General features: G+C 35.8%; 1 pseudogene; it reads left to right on the top strand.

Moving 5' to 3' along the window:
* Positions 1-2843: 2843 nt before the first annotated feature.
* LOC101327944 (eukaryotic translation initiation factor 4 gamma 2 pseudogene) overlaps positions 2844-19105 on the top strand; it is a 46733-nt pseudogene continuing 30471 nt past the window's right edge.

Here is a 19105-nt window from a genome sequence, read left to right on the forward strand (position 1 = left end):
GTTATTGTGTGGATTATGTATATTAGGGAAGCTAGCACTGATACCTTGCGTATAGTTGGTGCTTAATACATTGTAAATGTTTATGTCCATCTTTTCCTCTAGCTCTTCATAGAAAGAGAAAATAAAATGAATTGGCACTGATGTACTCCTAATGCAGCAACTTGGGAACTGTTTCAGGATTAGGTTCAAATTCTTCCTGTGTCTACAGCCCTGACAGTCAGTTTTCTGATCTGTAGAATTCTTTACTAAACCTAGTTCATAGGATTAAATGAGTTAACCCACTTGAAAATGTCAGGCTCACAGGAGGAGATCAGTTAATATCAGTGACCCTCTCCTACTGCCCCATTTTTGAACTGAGGTTACTGCTAGGCAGCCTGAAAAAGTCACTGTTGAGACTTCCATTTTCTGTGCATCTAACATCTCCCAGAATACTAACAAGCATCAGCTCCCCCTGGTTATTTGTGGTGGCTTTAATTCTTGTTCATCCAAGCTGCCAGCCAGTGCTTTTAATACTTGCTAATAATCACAACCTCTACATTAACATTAAGGGCTCTGCAATGGCTACTTGTTTCCTCAAAGGTCTGCTGTACAGGTTGGTAAATCAGTCTTCATGGTGTTGAGACCAGGCTTCTGGGAGGGGGTTAATATTTAAAATTTCCAAATGATTTCCTCAAATAACAGTCTTTGTTCCTAGTAAAAATATCTCTCTACTATCAAGCTTTTATTTTCCTTTAGCCAACAACATCTATTTAGTTAAGCAGATCTGCACATCCACCCCAGTGTTCACTCTTGTTTTTATTCTTATTTCCCCGCTGACAATTGACTGTGAATCTTGAATGTTTGCAGCAGTGCTTGGAGTGGCCAGGAGGAAGCCTTATTAGCTAAATGTTATTTTAATAGTTTTTAGGTTTTACTTTTCTCGCCTATTAGGTTATTTCTCATACTCTGTCCAAGTGATGTCCACAATCCATTTCAGGACACTTAAGGCCTTGCTGGATTTGTCATCAGCCTACACCTCAAAGCCGTATGCATCCATGCAACCCATGGATCGGAACAGTTGTGTGCTTTCACCTCAGTCTGTTGAAGTCATTGTCATTTGTACCTGAAAGCACTTCTTCTGAGTTCCCAGTGGGATTGTCCCTCCTTTGTCTGATTGTACTCTTATCCCAGGAGCTGTCCTATTCTCTCACTAGCTATAGTTGTTTCAGTGCTAATCTATCTTCTTGGCTACACTAGAAAAAAATCTTAGAGATTATGTTTGTTAGTCGCTATACATCTCAGAAGTTGGTAAATACAACCAAAAAATATGCTTTACAAAGCTTATTGAATTGGATTACTCCAAATTATACCATCTTTTTCCTCAATTACATCATCACCATGTATTTCAAGCTAAATATTGGTTGAGAGCACAGAGCATCTTACCCTCTGTAAACTGATTCTTTTCTGTAATTAGTTCAAGATCCTAATTTCCAGATTTGGTTTAGTTCTCGTCCTAAAAATCTTGCCATCCCTTCTCATGTTCTTTCAGAGACTCCTCTTACTTTTTCTATTAATTTCATATTATGTTCTAGAGTTTTGAATTGTCATTTCTCTTCCTTATTTGCTATTCACTTTCTTTGGTCAGTGTGAATTGCCACCATGATTTTAATTATATAAGCCAATAGCTCCAAAATCTGTATCTCCAACCTACACCTCTTCTCTGAATTCCAGAAATTGTCCCATGGTCTGGAATGGAATAGATGCTCATTGAAGTGTTTTCTGAATGAATGAATGGTATCTTAAGTGTGTACCTAGTCTTAGAGGGCTTCAGAAAGTCAGATGCAGGTCAAACTTGATGCACTGTACAACAGAAATTTAATGCAAACCACATATCTAATTTTAAATGTTCTCATAGCCACATTTAGAAAGCAAAAAAAAAAAGGTAAAATTAATTTTAATAATTTATTTTCCTTAACTCAGTATATCCCATAGATTGTCATTTCAAATTGTGATCTCTGTGAAACATTGTCAGTGTGATATATTCTTTTTCATATTAAGTCTTTGACATTCAGTGTGCATTTTACACCTACATGTCAACTAGAATCAGATGCTAAATTCAGTTCCTTGGTCTTACCAACTACATTTCTAGTGCTTATCAGCCACACATGACTTGTGACTGCTCTATTGGATGGCACAACCATAGTAAATGGAAGTCATTGCAGGTCCTAGAGCAGGAGACAAATGTAAAACAGTAAGGTTTTGAAGTAAAATAAGAACAAATCCTCTCCTTACTTAAACGTTACCCTTAATCTTTTTTGTTTGTTTAAACAGATGTTTAGTTATATTTTGCAACACAGCAAAAAGACTGTACCAGAAGGAGAAAATGATCATTATTAACCTGAAGACTTAAATATCATTAAAGACTCGCCAGTTTGAGGCTGATATCTGTCATGAACTTAAATATCAAGACTTAGCTCTTCTGCCCCATTTTGCCCATTTGACTCTTATTACTGTCCATTTTCATGTGTAAGATTTAATACATTGAGTCTTTTTCACTAGAGTTGCTGCTTTCACTTCTCATTTTTCTCCTTCCCATAGTCATTGTCTATCACATCCTACAAGAGTTTGGATAGGAAATTGAGAACCAATATGAATTGATCTGACCTGATTGTGGAAAGTCATATTGCAGTCTAAAATAATGAAAGAAAGACCATGTCGTATAAAGGGAGTGTGTTTCCGCCTAGATGTGCTGCCACACAACCTTTATAAAAATAGCATTTTCTCTTGCTAAATAGTATTGGATTCGAGTCAGTGACTCAGAACCATCTGAGAGTCTTCCTGAGGTTTGCAGACGAGTCACGGAGATGCAAAATGCCTCAGGACCTGCAGCTTACCTCTTGGTTTTTGACCTTGGCTTTGTCCTCCATCGCACATGTCAGATCAAGGAAACCAGGCAACAGCTTGAACGAAGCAAGTTGTGTAATATAAATACAATGAAAACTCTGCCCAGATAACTCCTATTGATCCTCTGGGGCTTTGAGCCATACCACATTGAATTTTTTTTTTTTTTTTTTTTTTTTTTTGGCGTGCTCTCTGCAAACAGATTTCACTGGATTTATATGACTTTTTCAAGCCACTAGGATACCAATTAACAAAGAGCTAATTCAGTACGAGGCTTGAAATAACTGATGCAGCTCTGTGAAGGCCTAAATCCTGAGGAATATTTTATCCTCTAGAAAAAGCCAGCTGTTTAGAGGCTTTCAGACCACTGACCCTCTCTGCTAGGATAAAATAGGAGGTGCTTTTGGGTTGGCTCCTTATCTTCTCTCCCTGCTGCTCCCTTGGCATCCTTTTGAACGTCAGCCACCTCTTGCCTATATACTCTGCCTCTTTCCAATAAACTCTGGAAAAGGGAAATGGAGTGAAAAATAAGCCCCAAGCCTTGCGGCATCGGTGTGGGTTTTAGAGGAGGCTGGCACAGCTGAGGATGGGGGAGGCATTCTTGTCTTCTGACTTTCTGTCAGTACAAGAGGGAATTCCACAGTTTCTTCAAATTAATCATCATTATGTTAACTTACCCTGTGTCCTTAGTCATAGCTACTACTTCGGTGAGAGGAAAAATAGTATTTTTCATGTCAATATGGAGCTATGAATAGTCTGATCACCATCTCTGAGCAGCGAGTAAAGAGGAAATAAGTAGAAAAATAAGTGATTTGGGGTGAGGGTAACTGTTTATCATCATTTGAAGGACAATGCTAAGGATATTCTTAGATGCCAGACATAACAGTAAAGTGGAAGTTAAAGGATGGCAGATTTTGTCTCAGTGTACAAAAATAAAACGCTGACAATTGAGTGCCTTCGTCTTTATAGCTCTGTCCTGAAGGAAAAAAAAAAAGAATAAACAGGCTTAAAAGAGGGAAATCAATGGAGTCATTCAGGAAGAGACGGGACACCATATTTTGAAAATATTAGAAAGAATGTAAGCCTTATAAGGGTGTCACAATGCAAAAAAAAAAAAAAAAAGTCTTCTTTCCCCTTTAGTCCAGGAACTATGAGATTCTGTGGTTAGAGAGATCTCTTGTTATCAGAAATCCTAAGCCAGCTTGTTTTGCAGTTGGACAGTTGTTTGAGGATGAAAGCCCCTTGGTGACCCAGTGATAACATGTGTGCAGCAGTCCCCACTTGGAAAAGGTCTGGGGAGGATAGGAGTGTATGGCACGGGGCTGAAGACATGAGGTTTATGCCTGTGAAACCTTTGAACCAGTGACGTGTTAAAGAAGAGTTATTAGGTGACTCTCAGAAATTGCCTTGCACTTTTTAGATTCTGTAATATAGGAATAACTATCTGGTCTGAAATGGCATGTTAAAATACAGAAATAACACTATTGATGAGCCCTGCCTGTAACTTAAACAGAACAAATTAAGGTTGGCAGGAGGACACACTCCTTTTCTAGAGCCATCAGCATCTGCTCAATCAGATGACCTAATAAAAACAACACACTGATGCATTTTATGGCCTGGGGGTGTTTTCTGGGGAATGGATTAGATGTAAGTAATGAAGGCCAGGCAGCCAGCTTAATGCCTAGGCTGGCCCTGTGTGGCACGCTTGGCCAAGAAAAGCTCAATAACTAAATGACAAAGAGAACAGATGAGTCCTGTAATTGGCAAAAGGGAAACGTATTGGGGGCCACAGTAGGGTTGGCGGAGTTGGAGTAATATAAATTTCAGTGTGATCTTTCTCACATACTCTGTGGTGCTGGGATTCAGTGGGGGTGATTCTAGGATGCGTGAAGAAAAATTTCAGACTTAGGGAACATATAGCCCAAATTCTCACTCTTTTGATGAATTAAGTTCTATATTTATATTTCAGTAAATATTCTTGACAAATAGTTCAGTTTGTTCTTGACTATGTATACTAATATTCAGTTTTACATTCCACACTGATCATTGAATGTCTATTAATAGTCAGACCTGACTGAGGAATGAGGGACATAATCAAGAATGTTTCCTGCTTTGTATGTAGCTTACAATGATGTAGAAAGACAAAAACAAAACAAACATATAAAAATAATCTCCAGCCAAGTAAACACATATATTAGTGAATAGTTTCAAAGAGATCTAAGTATTGTGAAAGAAAACTATGTCTGAAATAGAAAATAATACATGGTGGGATAAATTATTGAATGGGTGGTCAGAGATGGACAAATGGAAGTGACATTTGACTTCAGATAGAAGGATGATAAGGTGTCAGGGATTCTTTGTGAGGAATCTATTCTAATGATGTAAACTTCTATTTGTGAGATTTTTTTTTTCTTCAATATGGAGCTTTTCTCAGTTCAACAAGCACTGAATTTGGTAAGTGCATCAATGGGTCAGACATTGTCCTACATAACAGAGACATCATCCTTTTCTTTTAAGGGCTTGCAATCCTCTTGGAAAGGACATAAAAGCCAACAAATACTGAACATTGTAATATATACAATAGTAGAATTTTGTATCAGATATTAATTTAACACATTTGATGGTGGGGTTCATTTTTCCATTGGAGATTTAATAAAAATAATAATAATAATGGCTAATCTGTGTGCAGCAGAATGGTGAACCATAAAGGTGGAACAACCCAGCATGTGCAAAGATGTGCTTGCATGAGATAACAAAGGATTTCAGAGTAACTGCAAGTGGTGTATAAATTAGGTATAAAATGGGACAGGTGGCAGAGAAATATTTGACTAGAGAGAGAGTCAGAAGTCATATATCAAGGATAGTGTGTAAGGGCTTTGGTACCCAACTTATAGATGATTAGAGTAATCTCAGAAGTTTAAAACAGTAGAGTGAAATAATGGTAATAATAATAATAGTAAGAAGAAGAGGAGGGGAAGGTTGAGGAAGAAGAAATAACATTTATTGAATATTTAATAAATGTCAGGCATTTTCATAAGAACCTTATTTGTAGTAAATCAGTTCTTGTAAAAATCATCTGAAGAAACTAAGGCAGAAAGAGATCTAAAAAAAATGTATTCAAGGTCACACAATTTAGCAGAGCCAGGTAGTCTTGCTCCAGGGTATATGTCCTGCAGGAGGCTACCACTATACATATATGATCCTATTTGTTGTATGTTTAAAGAGTCACCGTAAGAGCTAGGTGTATGTTCAATGTATGTTTAAAAATCACATCAAAGGCTATGTTAAGGATAAGGTCATGGGAACCTTGCAGTAGTCCAGGCATAAGCAATGATAGGGGCCTACCTCTTGTTTCTTCTATGCACTAGTTCTAGTGCACCCAATTAAGTTATACACTGTCCCTTCTGTAGTTTTTAGATATTAGAAAATCACCTGCTTCCTAGGTTTTTTCTAGGGTACCAATCCTCAGTTCTCCCAACTGTTTCTCATATGATGTCTGTGTGTGCACATTCACTGTTCTGATCACTGTTATTTTGAAATGGTCCAGATTGTCAATATCACCCCTCCTGTTTGATACCTAGAGTGTTTCCCAGTGTTCTAAATTATGTTGCTTCCATGCATAATGTGAGTCTCCTCTAGTTGTAATATAGAACATGGGTTCTACATTTAGTCTTCCTTGGGTAATTTGTAAAGCATGAGTAAGTGTGAAATGGCCTGCAGTTCTCTCTTGAATATCACTCAAGGGACTTCCAAGAGAGGTATTCCTCTCAAAAGGGGATTGTCCTGTCCTGTCCAGTTTTAATCTCACAGAGAATGCTTTTGGTCTCATGGAAACATGTGGCAGATGTTCAAGAGATGCACATTATATCAATCTTGTTGCACTTATACAATAGATTTGACACTGTATGTACTAGTCAGGGTTTTCTATCTGTTTCAAGTGTCAGAGGTGTAACTCACATTAGCATAACAATGTATATTGGAAATTTCTAGAAGAGCTCACATTTCCACTCTGAATATACTTTTTTTCCTATCAACTTGCCTCAGAGTTTCTTGCATTATGAAGTGTAGTTCCACATTTTATACCACAGTGTCACCAAGCCTCCTTGGTGTTCTGTAAGCTAAAAATGTTATTTAAAGACTGCTTTCAACTTTCTGGATACAAAGTAAAACCTGGACATAATAGGATATCAAGGACTGGAGCTTAGGATTCTGACCCATCTCCATCCATTTCTTTTTCTCCCTTTGTTTATGCTTCTGTTGAGATCATTTTCTTCTGCTGCATAAAGGACCCCTCCATGTGGTTGAGAGGAGGTCTGCCACATCCGTATGTCTATAAGCTTTGGGCTTGCAATCCAAAAGACAACAGTTCTACCTCACTGGAGAAAAAAATAATTTAACTGACCTATGCTGTGTTCTGTACTCTATCCAGTTGTTGGGTGGAGATTACTAAGAGGACCCTGTGAAGAAGAAGAGCTCCTCAAATAATAGGTGGTGCAGTTATAAAACATGGTAATGGGAAATTGTATTCTGTGGAGAAAGAATAAAGGGAGGAAGAAAGAAGGGAAGAAGGCAGAGAAGGAGGAAGGAAGAACAGTTGCCATCACTCACAACCATGTTGGAAGAATTTGGCATGATCTAGTAATACTGAAGAAGTTACGATGATGAGTCATAGGTGACCTGTCACTCCTAAGCATGTCCCTTTGAGAAACCTTTGCACATGTACAACAGGATACATGTACAGGAATACTTTACTGTAAAAGCCAAAATCCAGGACAAAGGTTCATCAGCTGTAGAATGTATGGATAAATTTTTGTATATTCATATAAAATTTTCTATGTTCATATAACACTGGAAGTGACTAAATCTAGCTACCTCTAACAAAAGAATAATCTCATTTACTTTAGATTGGCAAGAGGAAAGAAAGTATATAAAATAAATGTATTAAGATTCTACTTACATTAAGTTCAAAATAGGAAAAGATATACTATATTGTTTAGATCAATATATATTATATTGTTTATAGATAATATAGATCCAAATTATGTTGTTTACTGGTTAAAGAAAAAAATTAAATGGTTATCACGAAAGTCATTACAGGGTTTACTTTTTCAGGAAAGTGATGAGGCTCCTATCAGTTAAGAGTATATAAGGGGTTCCTGTTATGGTAACAATAACTGATTTCTTAACTTAAATGATAGTTACATGGAATTTCTTACTATAATTATTTGTTAAAATGCAGGTATTTTAATTAATATTTGGTACTTTTTTTATTGAAGTATAATTGACATACATTATATTAGTTTCAGGTATATCCATTATGAAATGGTCACCACAATAAGTGTAGTTAACCATTATAATATAGAGTTACAAGGTTATTTTTGTGATGAGAAATTTTAAGAATTAATTCTTAGCAACTTTCAAATTTATATTACAATAGTATTGATTATTATCACCGTGTTTTACAATGCATCACTATGACTGACCTATTTTATAACCGCAGGTTTTTACTTCTTGATCCCGTTCACTCATTTTGTCCACCCCCAACCTCCCTTCCCTCTGGCAACCAGTAATCTGTTTTCTGTATCTATGAGTTTTGTTTTTTTTGTTTTGTTTTGCTTTTTAGATTTCACATATAAGTTAAATCTTAGGGTATTTGTCTTTCTCTGTCTGACTTATTTTACTTAGCGTAATACCCTCAAAGTCCATCCATGTTGTCACAAATGGCAAGATTTCATTCTTTTTTAAGGATGAGTAGTCTTCTATTGTATATCTTCCTTATCCACTTATCCATTGTTGGTATCTTTTACATTAAAAATGAAAAAAATAGTTTTTACTCTACCCCCTTCTGACTATGTGTTTGTAAGTGAGAAATGTTCATAATTCTTGTTCCGTGGCATGCTAACTAGGTGACATAGGGCAAATTCTTTCACCTCTTTGCCTGTCATTTTCTTCAGCACATAGTTGAAATACTAAAATAATGATGATTAAAATAGCAATAACAACAATGTTAACATTCACAAAGTTGTGAGATCAAATATGACTGTGCATGTAGAGTCACCTAATAATTTGGTTGGCGTATACTAAATATTAAATGAATATAATTTTTGTACTTTATTTCTGGTAATGATAATAGAAAACTATTCAGTGAGAAGTATATTGTTTCTCTCTGGCTCTCTGCTAGCAATAGGCCCTTATCTTTGAGCTCTTTTAATTAAAATATAAAATTAACCAAACTAATTGTTTATCTGGGCCTGCATAATATTTTAGAAACTGTTTTCATTGCTCGGAGTCAAAAGTAAAAATAAAAAATTCTAGTCTTTAATAAGTCTCCATAGAGACTAGATTGCTCCTTCACTGCCCACATACTTCCAGTGCTAGGATTCATAGGCTATGTATATAATATGATATGATATCTGTGTCAGTATCTTTGTGCAAGATTATCACATGGTCATAGAATTTAGCAAAATTTTCAAAAATGAAAATATTTTGGCCACAACTGATTAAAACCACTTTTCTTTCTATTCTGACTTGCCCTTAACCACACTTTATCTCATGTCAGGTGGCATTAGAGTAGCTGTGGGCTGTGTTGTCATCCAGCTAAGGGGAAATTGAATTGAGAATGTACTTAATTTGTATTTAAATAAAATATAGTTATATGATTTACCTTCATGTCTGAATATCAGTTAGTTAGTTCTGGCCTTCCATTATAGGATGAGTTTCTAAGAATACTACTAAACCAAACTTTGCTGACTCACCTGACATCACAGTGCAAATGTGCAAGGATAGATGTCATATACTAATTTGAATGTATGTTATGAATCCCAGAATGCAAAGTATGTGGACACTGGGGGAGAAAGAAGGTTTGAAATGTGTGGATCCTGAACCTGGTCTGTGAAATATTAAATTATTCAAAACATTATAATACAAAATCGTAAGTTCTGGTCAATACCTGCTTAAATGGAAATTCTCTTTTACGAGAAATATACTAATTATTCTCATATAAAGTAAATATATTGAATGATAGATCGATAGAGAGTAACTGATAGATTGAGTGATTGATTGGTTGATTGAAAATTTGATATAAATTACATGTGGTTCAATTTTTTATTACCCTGAATTTGTAGAGTAAAAACCTCTAGCAGTATTACATACAGCAGAAGCTTTGTGTTTGAAATTTCATGTTTTATGCATCTCAAATATCAATAAATTTTAAAATAGATGAAAACACTAGAGGAGAGAATTGGTGAAGTCTCTAATACTTTAATAAAATAATATTAAAAATATGTTACCTGAATAGATATATACCCAAATAAGATATACAAGTGGCCAATAAGCATATGAAAATATACTCAACATCATTAGTCATCAGGAAATGTAAATCAAAACCACAATGAGGTACAACTACAATGGTTATAATAAAAAAGATGGATACTCACATGTTTCAAGGATGTGAAGAAATCAGAACATTCATACACTGTGGGAATGTAAAATGATACAGCAACTTCGGGAAATAGTGTGGAAGTTTCTTTAAAAAGTTACACACAGAATTATCATATGTCCCTGCAATTCCATTCCAAGAAAAATTAAAACACATATCTACACATAAACTTGTATATGAATATTAATAGCAGTAGCTCAATAAAAAAGTGATACCAGGAAAAAAATCCCAAATATTTGGAAATTTAACAAATAGAGATTTCACTTGGGACATTAGACAAGAAGTCAAATCAAATGAAAATAAATATACATGTTATAAAAATGTAGGAGATAGAGCTTAAGCAGTGTTTATTGGGAAATTTATATCTTAAAAAATTTAAAGATTATAGTAGATAAAAAGAATGATAGGAAGTCAAGGACTTGAGTTCTACATACTTACCATATGTTCCAACATTTCTAGGTATTTGCCCAAGAAAAATGAAAATACATGTCCACACAAGCACATACACATGATTGTTCATAATAGCATTAGTTATAATAGCCCAAACTAGAAACAACCCAAATGTCCATAAGCTGGTTCATGGACAAATGGCATACAGACAATGGCTTCTCAGCAATAAAAATAAACCAAACACTGATACATGCAACAACATGGACAAATCTCTTTAAACATTGTTCTGAGCAAAAGAATCTATAAAAGACTACTTCTCTATAGTTCCATTCATATGACAGTCTAAAATGCATACATTCAGGGGCAGAAAACACATCACAATTACTGAGAGCCAAGACTTCGGGGGTGGGGGGACTGCCTGCAAAGAGACTAAGAAAACTTTTTGAGTAACTGGAAATGTTGTAAATATTGATTATGGTGTTGTTATATTATGCTTGTATTTGCCAAACTCATTGGACTATGCACTTGGAATGTATGAATTTTATTGCATGAAAATTATACCTCAGTAAAGTTGTTTGAAACCTGTCCTTTGAAAAAAGTAGGGTTTTTGGAGTTCAAATCCTTGAATTCATTTTTATGCAAATACCAGCTATGTGATGTAAGGAGTGTAGCTTACAGTCTATGAAATCAGTACCCTGTTTATGAATTGCAAGTCATCATATTTACCTCCCCATTTTGAGGAAGAAACAATTAAAATCATGTATATGAAAGTGCTCCATGTAAACTGTTCCATCAGTAGTACCATAGCACATTTTCTGCTCTTGAGTTATATGCCTTTTGTAATGTTTGTACCTTTAAAGCCTTTGAAGTAATAATACAGCTACATACCCCATACTGTATTTCCACTCCCCAGTATTTATTTCACATAGACCCAGGACTTGCCTGACATTCCCTCTGTTTTGCCGGCTTTGATATGAATGCCTTCATGAAAGAACTAGTGCAGTTAATTTCAGTTCCCAGAAGTTCACATGCAGGACTGTTTGAACAGTCTTGAATCCACAGTCTCCATTAGCAATGACAGGTGCCACCTCAAGGTGTCTTGGGCAGTTCTTCCGAAAGGTCAGCTATAAACACATTTGTTCTTGTACTTTCTCCTTCCCCCTCCTCCTAGCACCAAGCCCAATTACTTCTGTTTTGTAAGTCAGTATCTTCATCAGTACCACACAGCGGAAGGAACAATATACTTAGGTGACAGTTTTTAGCTGGCGGCAGATCCGATTAATGAGGCAAGGCTGAAATTAACTTTTCCTCATGTCACATACATTTTCCAAGTCATGTAAAATCCCCCATGTTACGCTACCTATTAACATCTTCACTACCAATAACCACATTGAAATATAATCTACTTTTTACTGAAATAAGCATCCATCCATGTCCTATTATCTGTAAATAAAATGTGACATGATTTGATATTAACACAGATAAATTTGTCCACTTAGAGAGCTCTTTAGTCAATACAGTATTTCCTGATTGTATGTCTCATATACATATATACATATAGGCATATTATGTTAAAAATAGTAATAGGTACATCTGGATGGCAAAAATGGAATATAGAATAAGGCAGAAATCTTTGACAGGTAATTATTGTGAATGGCAGTCATGCCATATACATTAAAAATAATCAACCATGTAATCAAAGGCAGAATGCCATTCCCATTCAAAATTAATTTTCCAACGGAATGCTGTTCAGCATTCTGAAATTGTTTTCAGAGTTCAATAATAAAAATGGCGAATGCTCCAACTCTTCTCCTTTGTCTGTCTATACTTAAAATCCATTTGGCTCAGACCCACAGAGCTTAACAGCAAATGTTGCATATTATCATTGTAATTAGAAATAAATAAATTAGAAATCTGCTAATAGAAGATGTGTTTATAAATAGAGTTAGTTGGCCAAAAAATAATTAGAACTTTTTAAAAAGGTTAAAACCATAATTACTAATTTTCTTATTACCAAATGAAACCAATATTATTTTTTAGATAACTAGCTAAAAATTGTCAACATGGATTCAATTTACAACCTGGAATCAATTAGATAAATTTAATGTGGAGGAATCTCTAGATTATTTGATCTGTAGTAATATAGGGACAAAACAGTATCTATTTTATGAGGTTTTATAAATATTGAATGAGCTTTTACACATAAATCACTTAAGATAGCATCTAGTATATTGTTAGTGCTCAATAAGTATTAGCTATTAATTATCACTGTGGTTATTTATGTTCTAGTTCTGTCTTGTGAGGTAATGGTGTCATGCTTTCTAGTCTGTATAACGGAGTGTACAGTTATACAATCTGTTTTTGGTTTTGTCACTGAGTAATGTCTGGCCTTGAGCAAGTTAGCAGGCCTCACTGGATGTATTTTACTTTCCTTTTTTAATAGATAATTTTGGTGTAGATAAAGATCCTTTTCTCTCTTAGAGACTATAATTAAGTCAATGCCTGATGTACATTAAAATGTTCCTGGAACCAAAAACATATTTGTGCTTCCAATAATATCTTTGATGATCTCATACAAAAGGTGAATGATTATTACTTTTATTTCAAATGTTATAAATGGACAATGGCTTTAATATTGGGGGTTCAAGGTGCATTCCCATATCCTCCAAGTCACATCTTGGTGCATCCCTAGTCCAGCAAAGGGACATCTTTCATTATTTGTTCTCTCTGTGTGAAACTACGCCCAATAGATGGTTAGTGAGTGCCAACTGCATGCCAGGCAAATGCTAAGTATTCTATTTGGAAGATGTGTAAACTGAGGCTTATAAAGATTAAGTGAGTTGCCTGAGGACTAACAGTCTAGGAGTACCAGTATCAATAGCCTTTCTCTTTGTAAATGTAATGTTAACTCTCATTAAAAAAAATAAGTGTAAACAAAGTTAAAACCTTCACACCCCTACCTTCTCTCTTTAAATGCTACTCTTCCAGTTTTCCATTTTGTTTAAAAACAATAACAAATGTAGATAGGTGAATAGATAAATTTAGATCTAGATCTATATAGGTTATCTCTATCTACCTATCTGTCTTTGTTGTTATTGTTTTCAAATAAGCATAAAGAGAGAAAGAGGGATACAGCAGGCAAAAGACATCTAAAGAGAAAGAAGGAAAGAAAAGGGAAGCGAAGCAAAGTAGTTTTCTCTTAATTTGTTTGATTTTAGGGTCAGTGCAAAGCGGAGAGACAGAAGGCAGGAAAAGCAAATCAAGATGATGAGTTCTGAAGCAAACTCTAAAGTCTAAAAACGCAGTCCCATCTTTATTCTCTGGCATGGTCTCCAGTCTCTGGGCCCTTCCCTTGCCCTGTCCACAGTGGCTCACACATCAGCTGACCTGGTGACCAACTCAGCCCAATATGACCATTCTCTCCTCTGAGCCCAGCAACACTTCAGAAGAGGATCTGACACACAGGAAGGGGATCTTAGGGCCCTGCCATGACCATTGGCTCACAGGGTCTGCACAACTAAGGCCTCTACTTTTTATGGGCTGCAGATGCTCTCGTGAAATTCAATCGGTTGAACTTCATGATGGACACAATCTCTTTTAGCCCTGACATACAAAGATTTCAAAAATTGCCAAGTGTCCTACTGGCCTCCCATTTATAGAGCGTATCTCCAAGTATAAATAATGCTATTTTTTATAATCTTGGTCTCGTTTGTGTTCACAACAGCACTCAGTAGTGTCTATAAGCTCCATAGGGCAGGTGTAGCCTCATGACTAGCACAGTGCCAGCAACAAAGCAAGTCATCAAAGAAGGCTTGTGAAATTATAAGGAGATAGTCCTAATAAAGACTCCCTGTTTGACTCATTTACTGCAGTGGACTAACCCTGAGTAACAAAGTGTTAGACATTATCGAGTTTATCAAAATTTAATTTAATTTATAAAAATGCATCAATTTTACTTTATGATTATATAAGCTATTTAATTTATAATTAAACTTGATTTAATTATAAAATCCACAATTTTGGTCAAACCAAAATTATTAAAGTTCTTTCTTTGACTCCGTTAGCTATAACCCTTGTCTTGACATTGAGACAAAGGCAGACAAAGGCCCTAACTGTAGTCTTTGCCTTGTTATCAGCAAACAGTGTAGCTGGATTCCAATTGGGATCCCAATCCACTGGGATTGACACCCCAATCCATTAAGTGATCAGTTGATTAACCAGTTTTTAAAACAATTGTGGACACTCCCAATAGTATTTTAATTCAACCACTATTTTACCACCCTTTTCTTAAGTCTGTAATGAGAGACACTGCTCAGAGGAAGGTCTATGTCCTATCAATTATGTAAATACAATTTGGCATAATTCAGGTTGACTCCTAGTGATCAAGGGTGTTGCCAGATGGGATGGAACGAAAGGCACAGGCATCGTATCATACAGATCCGAATTTGGCCCCCATAACTTTGACTTTTCAGTCTAGTTCACTTATTCTCTCAGTCTTTCTTACTTTAAGCATAAAAAGGGACAATAGGATTTACCTTTCCTGCTTTCCTTAAGAATTACAGGTATTTGTCAGCCATAAAAAGGAATGAAATTGGGTCATTTATAGAGATGTGGATGGACCTAGAGAGTGTCATACAGAGTGAAGTAAGTCAGACAGAGGAAAGCAAATATTGTATAATAACACATATATGTGGAATCTAGAAAAATGGTGTAGATGATCTTAGTTGCAAAGCAGATGTAGACACACAGATGTAGAGAACAGATGTACGGATACCAAGAGGGAAAGGGGTGGGGTGGGAGGAATTGGGAAGCTGGGATTGACACATATACGTTATTGATACTATGTATGAAGTGGACAACTGATGGGAACATGCTGTATAGTACAGGGAACCTCACCTAGTACACTGTGGTAACCTAAATGGGAGGGAAGTCCAAAAGGGAGGGGATATCTGTATGTGTATGGCTGATTCATTTTGTTGTGCAGTGGAGGCTAACACAACATTGTAAAGCAACCATATTCCAATAAAAATTAATTAAAAAAGAAAAAGAATTACAGATATTTGTATTAAAGCACTTGCACACAGTAATATACATAGTAGGTGTTTAATAACTGATAGCTGCTATATTTTATTACTGATATTATTATAGATAAACTTTATTAAATAATACACAGGTTATTATTAGATATTCTATCTGGTATTTAGATTGTAATTGAATTAGGAAGTATGTAGTCTACAGTTTCTTTATTGAGATGTATAGGGGAAAAGTTGGGGGATTGTGAGGTGAAATTACAACTCCTCAGGTACAAATAAAATCCTGATGTAGTTAATGAGTGATCTCACCTGTGATAGTAAGACTCAAACTTCTCTTAGAATTGAGAGAGAAAGACTGGGGGATGGGGTGGGGGAGAAAGTATTGGGGAAGGAACCAGCAGAGAGAAAGATAAAAATATATCAATTGTAGTTTCTGAATAGTTGCATTCAAAGAATGTAGTGCTGGACTTAATTAAATATTTTGTCTCAAGTTATGAAACCTTCAATCCATTTATTTCTCCTCTTTAAGTCCCCTGCTTTTGTGTTCTTTTAAAATTAATAATTGTCAAAAACACTATCACTGCCACCACCTTCTTCTCAAATTAGTGCTGAGCCAATTGTGATAGTCAGTAAACTATAGTGGATAAACATCCATGTGATCTTAAATATCTTAGAGGTGTGCAAAGCCATGGGCCATGTGGGAGCCATCTGTAAACATGAGAAGAAAAAGGCAGAATGGGGAGAGGTACTAATATCTTTTTAGTACTTTCTTCAGACTTTTCATGTTTTGTTTCATTACATTCTCAAAACTACTCAAAGGGTATTTATTACTTCCACATACTACAATGTATAAATTCTAAGAATCAAAGAGGTAGGGAATGGCAGAGCCGTGACAAATACAAGTCTCTGGGTCTCCAGTTTTTTCTGTTGTCTCCAATCTACCAGAGTTGTTGAGTGAGAACATGGATAATATGATGAATAAAACTGAAGAAAATAATGTCTTCTGTGATAAGTTGGGAAAGACTTCCTGAAAAAGAACACTGTGACCTTGGATTTCAGCTTTCTTGAGATGACTACCCTATCTCCAAAGTGAGGCTAAGCATTCTAGTCTCTGCTGATTTTTGTGAAATGAAAATAAACAGATGGAAGTGAATGTGTTTTTAAAACCCTAAAGCATCCTAAAAACATGAGAACATTTTCAGAAAGGAAATAGTTGGGTGAGCTGGAATTGGTGATTGAGTCTCCTATAATACTAATCACCTAGACCAACATTTCCCAAAATTTGTTCCATCATTGATTCCAGGAACCATAGGTGCTTCTGGGGGGGAATGTCCCAAAGTCAGATCACTTTTTGTTGGTAAACAAAAAGTTTTTAATTTTTTTTTCCTTTTTATGATATATTTAGTTCATATTGGCATATTAAAAGCTCTGTGATTTCTGCAATAAAATAGAAAACAGTTTCCATTCAATATTTTAAATGAATAATAATTTTTTTCAATAGGAATAAAAATTTATTCAATATGAATAAGAATATTGAATGAAAGTCCTGATTCAGATCTTAGCTCTACCACTTACTAGTTATGACTTTGGACAACTCTTTGAGTTGATATTTGCTCATTAGATAATTGGGTGATCCCATTGCAAAATAGTGTCAGTTCAGGGAAATGTTGTAGGTACAGTGTCTAGTACACAGTAAGCGTTCAATAAATATTAGATGTCCTCTCCTTCCCTCTACAGATCCCATGTTTTTTTGTTTTGTTTTGTTTTGTTTTTCACCAGACAGATAATTGCCTTGGAGCAAAAACACTGTCTGTTAGACATATTTGCCTTGCGAGAAAAGAGTTTGTGTCAAATCCTAGTTTTAGGAAGGAAAGGATAACTAAGCACTTTCTGTCATATTGGCAGGCACCCATCCCATTCTTGGAAGCTAATAAGATAAAACACTGCAAGTCAATATCTCCATGTCATTTTCTAAAAATTTCCTTTTCATTAAGAAAAAAAAAAATTAAAGAGATACAAAATTGCTTCTGTATTTCATCTCTCACACACCAGGAGAAGAGGAAGTTCTGAAATCGGGCTTCCCCATCCCCAGTGGGCCACCCCAGGTATTTCCCTGTCCCTGTACTCCCACATCCTTCCTCTGTCCCTCCATTTATCTGGGGCCTGTATTTGGAACTCATTCATGTTTACTCCATAGCTTGGATTATCTCTTTTACTTATGCTGGAATTCATCAACATGAAAAGGAGTGAGGGATGATCTTTCACTTCTCGTAAACACTTCATTATTTGCCTTTGGTATTTGAAGACAACAAAACAAAACACAGCATATTCTTACAGAGTGCCTCCTCAGTAATTACAGCTGGTGTTGTCAGTTCCAGACTGCCCTCCTGCCAGCATCTGAAATATCTAGCAGAGAAAGACAAAGAAACAGCCATTTTTACTCTTTCCAAAATGATAGCCTAAAATCAACTCTTTTTTTTTTTTACTCTTTCCAAAATGATAGCGTAAAATCAACTCAGCTGTCCTTGCTCTCTGGCAATCTCCCAGGCCAAATGTGCCTCTCTTGTTTGGGGTGCTAGTCTTCTTGAAAACACATTTGGACAGGGGGCTGCCAAGGAACTAGCAACAGAACTGAGCCAGTCATTTTGCCAAGACAATACCTGACCTTCAAAATGCTGCTTTTCTTTAATCCTGTATACTTTACAGTTGTCCTCATTGCCTTTGCTTGGCATTTCTTGGAAAGCCTTCGTTTTACATTTACTGCCTTTGCCTCTGTTTGCCATGGCACAACTTAATGAACACTTCTAATTACATAGTTTTTTTACCCCCTCAGATAAATGATATTAGGTGAAGAATAGTTTCTTAGAACTTGCTCTTTGTTGTTGTTTATTACTCAGTTTACATGTACAAAGAAAAAGAGGACGTGGAAAAGAAAAAAAATTGCCCTTTAGTAGATAGATCAAGCTTATTACCTCTACTGCCTTTTGCTTATTACTTCATGACCTTGAACAAATAGAATATGTTTTTGTACCTGAGTTTCTGTCACTGTTAATAAGGAAAAGTAATATCCATCTTTATTTTAAGAATAAAAATGGATATTTTTGGAACTTCCTATTCAGACAGGATGGCATAAACCTGTATCTTTCTGCTCTCTGCTAAACACAATATAAACCCTGGAAATAACACAGGCAACAACAATAGGAGAACTCTGAAAATATGGTAAGAAGGAGCCGAGCTGGTTTGGGACCCCAGGACTGGAAGAACAGGCATTTTAATTTTGCCCCACCCCAACAGAAGAAGCCTACTAAGCCCTGAAATTTTCTGACCCCCAGGCAAGCCATAGAAGGTGTCCCCAGTAAATTCC

The sequence above is a fragment of the Tursiops truncatus genome, chromosome 19, assembly GCF_011762595.2.
Source record: "Tursiops truncatus isolate mTurTru1 chromosome 19, mTurTru1.mat.Y, whole genome shotgun sequence".
Classification (NCBI taxonomy): Eukaryota; Metazoa; Chordata; class Mammalia; order Artiodactyla; family Delphinidae; genus Tursiops; species Tursiops truncatus.